The sequence below is a fragment of the Aethalodelphis obliquidens genome, unplaced genomic scaffold (assembly GCF_003676395.1).
Source record: "Aethalodelphis obliquidens isolate GAN/ISIS:26980383/991018 unplaced genomic scaffold, ASM367639v1 scaffold10, whole genome shotgun sequence".
Lineage (NCBI taxonomy): Eukaryota > Metazoa > Chordata > Mammalia > Artiodactyla > Delphinidae > Aethalodelphis > Aethalodelphis obliquidens.
Window position 1 is genome coordinate 29,359,087 of NW_020837954.1, and position 9,727 is coordinate 29,368,813.

At 42.7% G+C, this 9,727-nt stretch overlaps 1 protein-coding gene across 4 annotated transcripts in view; it reads right to left on the reverse strand.

Annotated features, from left to right (window-relative positions):
* DLGAP5 (DLG associated protein 5) overlaps positions 1 to 1,905 on the reverse strand; it is a 38,328-nt gene extending 36,423 nt beyond the window's left edge. For all 4 annotated transcript variants that reach the window (XM_027111304.1, XM_027111302.1, XM_027111305.1 and 1 more), the window contains exon 1: positions 1,758 to 1,905. The gene's annotated coding sequence lies outside the window, so the exon portion shown is untranslated. The remainder of the gene's footprint in view (positions 1 to 1,757) is intronic.
* Positions 1,906 to 9,727: the final 7,822 nt, after the last annotated feature.

The window sequence follows — 9,727 nt, forward strand, 5'->3', positions numbered from 1 at the left end:
TTTTTTTTTTTTGCGGTACGCGGGCCTCTCACTGCTGTGGCCTCTCCCACTGCGGAGCACAGGCTCCGGACGCGCAGGCCCAGCCGCTCCGCGGCATGCGGGATCTTCCCGGACCGGGGCACGAACCCATGTCCCCTGCATCAGCAGGCGGACTCCCAACCACTGCGGCACCAGGGAAGCCCAAGAAGGGTTTTCAGAAGTACCATGGTGATGCAGAAGGATAATCATATCAGCGTGCCCTGGTGAGGGCAAAATAAAATTCTTTTCGGCCATATAAGAAATCATACAGTTTACTTGGCATATGCTCTTTTCTTAGAAAGATCCTTGGGAGTCCAAGAAAGACAATGTCATGGGTTCCAAGAAATCGTGGATCCAACTGAGGAAAAGAAAAAAGGAAAGTGGAAAGTCTAAAGGCATCTCCTATACAGCTGGTATGGAGAACCAAGCCAAACTGGAGAAAGAGGATTGATTCTCCAGGGAAAAGTCTTGCCAGCTTAAAAGAGAAGGAGGAAAAAAAAAAAGGACGGAGGTCTGCCATTAGAAAGTTAGGGCAGGAATAAAGAGGTAGACATAGAGAATGGACTTGAAGACATGGGGTGGGAGGGGGAAGCTGGGGCAAAGTGAGAGTAGCATCGACATATAAACACTACCAGATGTAAAATAGATAGCTAGTAGGAAGCAGCAGCATAGCACAGGGAGATCGGCTCGGTGCTTTGTGACCACCTAGAGGGGTGGGATAGGGAGGGTGGGAGGGAGGCTCAAGAGGGAGGGGATATGGGGATATATGTATGCACATGACTGATTCGCTTTGCTGTGCAACAGAAACTAACACAGTATTGTGAAGCAATTATACTCCAATAAAGGTCTATTTAAAAAAAAAAGATACAAGCACACTATACCTTCAACAACAAGAAGAGAGTCCACTAGAAAAATGCAGATAAAAAAACTGCACAAGAAATGCAACAAATTAAAATGTTGTATTATTTTAGGCAATCAACAGAGTATAAAAACATGAGAATTCATCTGACCTGGATGCTAATAACATTCTCCTTTAAAGGCCCAGGGGAAGTGACAAAGGACTGTGCTTTTTTAATCAAGAACTCTCCTCTACTATTTGATTTGCCACTTCCCGCAAATATTAAAGAAAATTAAAATTACGTACTAGGTATTTAAAAACACAGCAGAGAACTATACACGGCAAATAGAGAGAGAGAGAGAGAGAACTAACACCGAAGGCATATTTAATTATCACCTAAACCCTAAAAGGTATTTAGTATAACTGCCGTTATACAGATGAGGTAAATTAACTGCCCACATTTGCACAGCTAAAAGGTAGTGGAGCTGGAATCTTAAGCCAGGCAGCCTGGCTCTTCACACACATCTAAGTTCTCTTCTTTGGCTGACTGGAGTTTCTTCCAGCTTGAAAGTCTAGAATGCCTTAGTTTTGCTTGCCAAGGTTGTCAACCCAGGCGTTTTTAGTTGTCATAGAACCTGGAAAGAGACACTGGAATAATGTTGGGGCCCAAAGCCAATAACGCCCCGGTGGTGAAATGATGCTGCTACACAGATCATGGCAACAAATATTTACTCTTCCGAAGGACTGCGTCATCAGCTTCGGGAAGGACAGGTAACACGGTCCTAAGAGGAGCCTCCCCTGAGCGGCGTCCAGCTCGCAGCCGCCGGTCCTCCGACCCTTCTAGACCTTCTAGAAGGAAGCGGACCAGCGCCCTCCCCCCAGCTCCCCAGCATCCACCTACCTGAGGCAGCTTCTAGCGTGAAACCTCAACCAAACTAAAAGTAAAGGAACCCTCTGGGCCTGGAAGACCACCGCCGCCTCCGAAGAAGGAACGCCTACAAGACTCGGCAAAATTCAAACTTCCCACACCGAACTTCTGATTGGAGGTATTTTAAGCAACACTTCCTGTAAAAGTACCCGCCTCTTCCCTTCGCCGAGGCTTGCGATTGGTTAGCTCCTTGCTATGTTTGAATTGATTGAAAGGTGAACGGACCGTTCAAAGGGTGGCTGTGAGCTGAATCAATGGGCGGGTCCGCGATGCGATATTGATGAGGCGGTGAGCGGTGGGAGCACTGGGGCTGGCGGGGAGCTACAATGGCCGGCGGTTGAGAGGGCGCTACGCCTGAAACCGCCCTGGAGTTCCCGGGGCCTCGCGGGTATCCGAGAAAAGACCGAGGAACTCGGACGGAGGAGAGGGGACTCAATCTGAGTCCTTATTTGATTACATAAATCCAGAAGAGCTTATTGGAATATTTTCTTCACTTAACGTTTTAAAGAAAGGGCTTATTACCACATCAAATTTCTTCTTACATTTTTACTGTTACCTTTCAGCGTTACCAGTATTTTTTTTTCTTGTCCTTTTTTTTTCTTTTTAAATAGAGGTAAAATTATCAAATACAGTAAAAAGCATAGTTTTTTTTAGTATATGATTTGATGAGTTTTGCTAAATGTAAACAGCTCTGTAACCACCACCCAATCAGGATATAGAGCATTTCCATCACCCGGTTCTCTCAAGCCCCCTTCCAAATCTCCCACAGCTTAGACAATCACTCTTCTGATTTCTATCACCTTAAAAATAGGAGCGGTAGGTACTCTTGTCTGCCTTCTTTCTCCCAGTGTAATGTTTTCGAGATCCATCCCTACTGTTACATGAATCAGCCGTTGTTTTTATTGCTGAAAAGTATTCCATTGAATAATTTGCGTATCCATTCTCCTGTTGATGGATATTGGATTGTTCCAATATTTAGCTATTATGAATAAAGTTGCTATAAACATTCTTGTACAAGTCTTTTTGTGGTCATGTTTTATTTCTCTTGGGGAAATGTAGGTGTGGAATTTTTTTTAACTGAGTTCTAATTAACATACAGTATTAGTTTCAGGTGTACAACATAGTGATTCAATATTTTTATACATTATGAAATGATCACCACAATAAATCCAGTTACCATCAGTCACCATACAAAGTTGTTACAATATTATTTACCATATTCTGTGACATTTGTTTTACAGCTGAAAACTTTTACCTCTTAATCCCCTTCACCTATTTGGTCCTTTCCCTGACACTCCCTCCCTGGGCAACGAACAGTTTGTTTTCTGTATCTATGAGTCTGTTTCTTGCCGCGGACCAGCCGGAGGAAGAGGATTTCACCGCCCAGGGTCAGAAGGGAAGGGGTAAGGAACTGAAGCAGTACCGACGAATGGGGTCAGAAGGACCAAGACAACTGATGGTGACAAGGCAAATTTTATTATGCTACAGTTGCAGATTATATAGACTAGAAAAAGGGAGGTTGGTTGCCAGATGGTGGTTTACATCATCTACAGACTGTCTCGGCTTCAAGGTTAACTTCCCTGGGAGAAAACCCGGAATTATCCAAAATAACCTGCACGTGCAGCGGGGAGACAGCTTTGCTTGTCTCATTTTACATTCTTTCTGATCTCTGGGCCCTGGTGATTTATCTCCCATGGAATGGAACAAGGAGGGGAACAAGTAGGGACAGTCCCTTCGAGCAGCGACGGCATGCCTGGCATGTCCACAGCTTGCTCTCAAGGCTGACCGTTTCCCACAGTTTCTGTTTTGTTTTGTTTGTTTGTTTGTTTTGGTTTTTATATATAAATGAAATCATATGGTATTTGTTTTTCTCTGTCTGACTTATTTCATTTAGCATATTACCCTCCAGTTCCATCTATGTTGCCACAAATGGTGAGATTTCATTCTTTTTTAATGGTTGAATAACATTCCTGTGTGTGTGTGTGTGTGTGTGTGTCTGTGTGTCTGTGTATACTACATCTTATTATACCACCGACTCATCCATTGATAGACATTTAGGTTGCTTCCATATTTTGACTATTGTAAATAGTGCTGCAATGAACATAGGGGTATATATTTTTTGAATTATGTTTTCATTTTCTACAGATAAAAATCCAGAAGTGGAATCGCTGGATCATATGGTAGTTCTATTTTTATTTTTTTACAGAACCTCCATACTGTTTTCCATAGTGCCTGCACCAATTTACATTTCCATTAACAGTGCAAAAGTGTTCCCTTTTCTCTACATCCTTGACAACACTTGTTGTTTCTTGTCTTTTTGATAATAGCCATTCTGAGAGGTGTGGGGTGGTAGCTCATTGGGGTTTTGATTTGTATCAATATTTCCCTGATGATAAGGGAGGCTGAGCACATTTTCATGTGTCTATTGGCCATCTATATGTCTTCTTTGGAAAAATGTCTATTCAGGTCCTCTTATTGGAGAATGGTACTAGAAACCAAGATCTGGACAGTAGGTGTGCTCCTTGCTACTAGGGAGTTTCTCAGCTGATAGGGTATATGTATATACAGCTGATAGGGTATATATATATACAGATCTATAAATATTTCTATATGTAAACATCTGTACCTACATTAAGCTAATCATGAGTTCATGCTGATGCCTCCAACTCTAATCCATTACCACATGGATCATTCTAGCCTCCTCCCCTTGCTTATCTGTAACCTCCCACCCTAACAGTAGAAAACCTGGCTCTGTTGGTTGCCTTTGCATTTTCTTAGCATCACTGGTGAGCAGAGGGTTTAAGTTTGATGAAGTCTAATTTAAAATATTTTTCTTCTATCTTTCGTGCTTTGTTTCCTCTCTAAGAACTATTTGCCTACCACAAGATCATAACGTTATTCTCCTATGTTTTTGTTCTAGAAACTTGGTAGTTTTAGCTCCTATGTTTAGGTCTGTGATCCATCTTGAATTAATTTGTGTGTGGTATCTTCAATCTTTTCTCACTTTTTTAATACATTGTCCAGCATCACGTGTAAATAAAACCCGTGTGTATAGCTGTTTGTGGGAAAAGTTCCCCCTGCAAAGCCTCAGATGATTTTTTTGAGTTAACTATAACTAAAGCACTTTAGTGCATTAAGAAATAATAAAGCAAAGCATAACATATGGAAGGACACAGCATTGCACGTTCAATCCATTTAGCAGCAAAGGTGTGATTGGCAGCTTTGGTGAGAATTATTTCAGCTGAAGGGTGGCGGCAGAAACCATACTGCAATGAATTAAAATTTCATTAGGAATTACTGAAACACAGGCAGAGAGTATAACTGAGGAATTAGCAGCTTTAGTGATGGAAAGGACTTTGAAGATGAGTGACTTGTACAAGATCCCACAGCTAACTAAGTAACAGAATCAGGACTCAAACTGAGGTATTTTCATTTTCCTGGCTGGAAACATAGCTTGTTTCTGTGTTGATTTGAGAATGGAAAAGGGCATAGGCTTTGGGGTCAAATGGATGGCATTTAAAATGGCCACTTCACATTGGCAAGTTTTCTGCACTTCTCTGAATCTCCATTTCCTTATCTACCTCTTAGGAATGTTAGGAAAATTAAATGAAATAATTAGTTCCTGTTCCGCTTCCTACAAGATGATGACAAAGTAAAGTTACTAGCTCCTTCCCCCAAGATAAATCTCAGAGGAGCTACAGAGAGAAAACAAAAAAAAAAAAAACAGCCAAGTTACCTGGTAAACACCCAAATACCAAGGAAATAGAAAATTCTGGGGCAATATGGCTGTTCTGAACTGGTGTTTATGGGATAATGCGTATGGCATGGGGCATAAGGCAATGGAGGATAAAATATGATAGAAATTGTTTGGCTTTTGTGTCATCCCTGCTATTCTCTTGGGACAAACTGCACCTGCTTCTATATAGCAGGTACAGAGAGACAAACAGATATTTTAAGATGAGCAAATACCTTTGAAATATTTGTTGTTGTTTAAAAACTGCTACGAGCAAAGGAAAAGGAGAGCATATATTTAAACTAACCTAGAATGAAACACTCTAGATAATAAGATATGGAAAGTGGAAATGAAGGAAAAACAAGGGATATGAAGATGTCATAAAATTCTTGTCTACTATATCATTTTTTAAAGTAGAAAACATAAAAAAGGTGAGATAAATTGAAATTACAAATTAAGATGATAGAAAAAGTTACAAAGATATCAATAATTATAGTAAGTATAAATGAAGTAATCTCACCAGTCAGAAGATAGATGGGATTTTAGAAATCCAGACATATTCTGTTTAAAAGACTTATGCCCAAAGCACATGGATATAAAGAATGAAAAATAAAAGGATGGTATATACTATGTCAGGCAATAACTAACCAGAAAAAAGTTGGTACATGTTAGGGATGGAGACGTTCATGGTGGAATGATAAAAGGTTCAATTTACCAAGCTAGAGCAGTCTGAGACATGTATGCACCTAACAAAATAGCTTCACAGTAGATGAAACAAATATTTATAGAGCTACAGAAAAAAATGGATAAATCCACCATTATTGTGAGCAATTCAGTACACGTCTCTCATTATTGATAGGCCAAACAGACAAAATTTTAGCAAGGACATATGGAAGATGTCAACAAAACAATTAACAACTAGGCCAAATAAACATCCAACAATCAGAGAATACATATTTTTCTCAAGTATACATGGAACAGTTACAAATAATCATATATTAGGCCATGAAGAAAGCTTCAACAAATTTCAACGCATATATGTACAATAAAGTTAGTCATTGAGGGACTTCCCTGGTGGCACAGTGGTTAAGAATCTGCCTGCCAATGTAGTGGACACGGGTTCGAGCCTTGGTCTGGGAAGATCCCACGTGCTGCAGAGCAACTAAGCCCACGCACCACAACTACTGAGACTGTGCTCTAGAGCCCGCGTGGCACAGCTACTAAAGCCTGCTCACCCTAGAGCCCACGTGCTGCAACAAGAGCAGCCACCACAATGAGAAGCCTGTACGCCACACGGTGAACGGGGGCTACTCTTCGTTGTGGTGCACAGATTTCTCATTACGGTGGCTTCTCTTGTTGCGGAGCACAGGCTCTAGGCGTGTGAGCTTCAGTAGTTATGGCTCATGGGCTCTAGAGTACAGGCTCAGTAGTTGTGGCACATGGGCTTAGTTGCTCCGCGGCATGTGGGATCTTCCCGGACCAGGGCTCGAACCCGTGTCCCCTGCAATGGCAGGTGGATTATTAACCACTGTGCCACCAGGGAAGCCCTGCCAAAACTCTTTAATGCTGACTCCAGGCACTTCTAATTATTTCTGTCCAAAGGAACCTGTGGTGTGTCTTACTTGTAACAGCATCAAATTTCAGGGAAGAGCTTTGAAAAACTTCTTTATAGTCCCTTTATGCTGTCAGGGATGTACTTGGAAGATGTAGACGATAATGTCTCTATTTCACAATAATGATAGAATCTCTGCAAAGGGGAGGAAACTGGGCTGATCAGCCGTCCTGAGCTTCGATTTAGGGTAGCCGGGCCTGCCCTGCAGCTGAAGAGAAAAACTGGAATCTAAGAAAATCGACAGTTCTTTTAGCGTGGCAGAGAATTTGTGGTACAAAAAAGGTGGGATAGGAGAAGAAAGAACTAAGGATATCGCATGCCACAACTACTGAGGCTGCGTGCCACAACTACTGAAGCCTGCGCACCTAGAGCCCGTGCTCCGCAACAAGAGAAGCCACCGCAGTGAGAAGCCCGCGCACCACAATGAAGAGTATCCCCCACTCACCGCAACTAGAGAAAGCCCGCGCGCAGCAACGAAGACCCAACACAGCCATAAATAAAATTAAAGAATAAATAAAAATTAAAAAAAAAAGAACTAAGGATAATGTGAACCTATAAAATCTGCTTTCATTAGTTACCATCAAGGGCATGGTGATGAGAAAACTTGTTCTCTAAAATCATGGACCTGACCTATCCAACATGGTTGCCACCAGCCACATGTGGCTAAAATGTAACTAGGGTGACTGAGGAACTGAATTTTAAATTTTACTTAATCTTAATTAGTCTAAATTTGAATTTACAACCTGGTACTTGATTCAGTTATTAGAAAACTCAAGTATGTTTGGAACAACGTTGGTCCGTGAGTACACTTTTTCAACTGTAAATTTTATGACATCTAAATACAGATAAACTATTTCAATGAAAATCTAAACTCAAAACTGAGATCTGCTATACTGGATTTTGGAGACTTCGTATGAGTAAAAGAAAGTGAGATGTCTAATTTAACTTTTTTTTTAATATATTGATTCTGTATTGAAATAATATTTTGGATACATTGTGCACCTATTGAGTTAAAATATATTACTAAACTTAATTTCACCTGTTGTCTTTTAAAATTTATTTTTCTTTCTTTCTTTCTTTATTTCCGGGAAGAGCTTTATTGCTTCCGTGATGGATGCCCAGGATGGCTGCCACAGCCTGAGTGAGGTCCTTGAGCCTCACTTCCCTCTGGTCCAGGTCCAAGGACCTGGCAGTCTCATTGCTGAAACTCAGAACAGCTGCCAGGTTGGTCACTCAAGGCCTCAGGCACAGTCCTAGGGGCTGGTGGCAGCTGGGGGGTGGGGCCCATCAGGCTGGGCCAGGCCTCACCTCCCAGGCTCTCAAGTTCTCTCTGCTCAAGCCCGGGGCATCTTGTTGGCTTAAAGGATGGCTCCAAGGTTTCCCTGTGGGAAAGCTGGGAGCTGCTGAGTGGGAATATCCCATCTGCTTCCCAAAAAAGCCAAACTGTGTCATGAGCTGGAGCGGGCTGGCCTGAGATCCTGCCCCGCTTCCCGGAGCCCGAGAGCAGGCTAGTCCTGGCACTCCCACTCTACAGGAAGCCCACTGGTTGGGCTTGAGGGGCCCTTCAGTGGGTCTCTTTCTGCACTGCCAGTGGACCAAACTTACATCTCCAACCTTATTGAAAAATAAATTAGCCCTACCTTCCGCCCACCACAAATTCACAAAATGATAATACTCTGAACACTGATTGGAGAAATGATTCCGGCAGCAGCCTTGCTGCCTAGTGTCCACCTCCTGCATGCTGGGCCCGCTGGGCATGGCCAGTGGCCTCCTGGTCCTCTGGCTTCGAGGACACAGGCTGAGAGGGAGGCTGAGAGCTGGTGTCTGAGGCTGACCTCTGAGCAGACACAGCTCTGGCTGCCCCACGAAGGCCTCGCCACTCACCTGTTTCTTTTTAATGTGGCTGTTAGAAAAATTTTAATTGCGTGTCTGGCTCACACTACATTTCTACTGGGAAATGCCATTGTAGTTTATGAGAAACTTCGCTGTCTGAAATATCAAGGAAAATGGAATGTCTCACTCCCTGTGGGTTACTTTGACACAGGGAAGGAGCCTCAACTTCCAACCCAGGGATTCAGAAAAGAGGTTTTTAAATGGTAGTTTCCAAGAAACAGGTAATCAGACCAGAATATGTCTAACAGAAGTTTAAAAAACGTTTGCAACAGGAGGAGGCCAAGGCCATGTAAACAATGTTTCTCCTCAGGCTGTACAATTCCTCTCCTTTGGAGTGATCACTGCTTTCTTACCAGTGACATCGCCTGCTCTGCTTTTGCTTCCAGAACAAAGATGACAGAGAAACCTCAATTGCTAAAGTGCCCCTGTTCGTGACAGCACCAGTCCACAGTGGATCCCCGCTTCTTCTGCTCCCTCCTCAGCACCACTCAGCACTGGCCCATGCCCTGAGGTAAGCCCCTCCCAAGTCTCTCTTGCCCAGACATCCCAGGATCCCCGGGAGAGGCTGCATGCTCTCTTGCAGCAGCCAGTAAATTAACCAAACTTAAACCACAAGTGTGTTCCCGGTGGTCTTCGTCTGATGGGCTCTATCTGTGGACCTCTTGAAGTGGAGTCTTGAAATCTTGAAGCTGGATTACCAAAAAG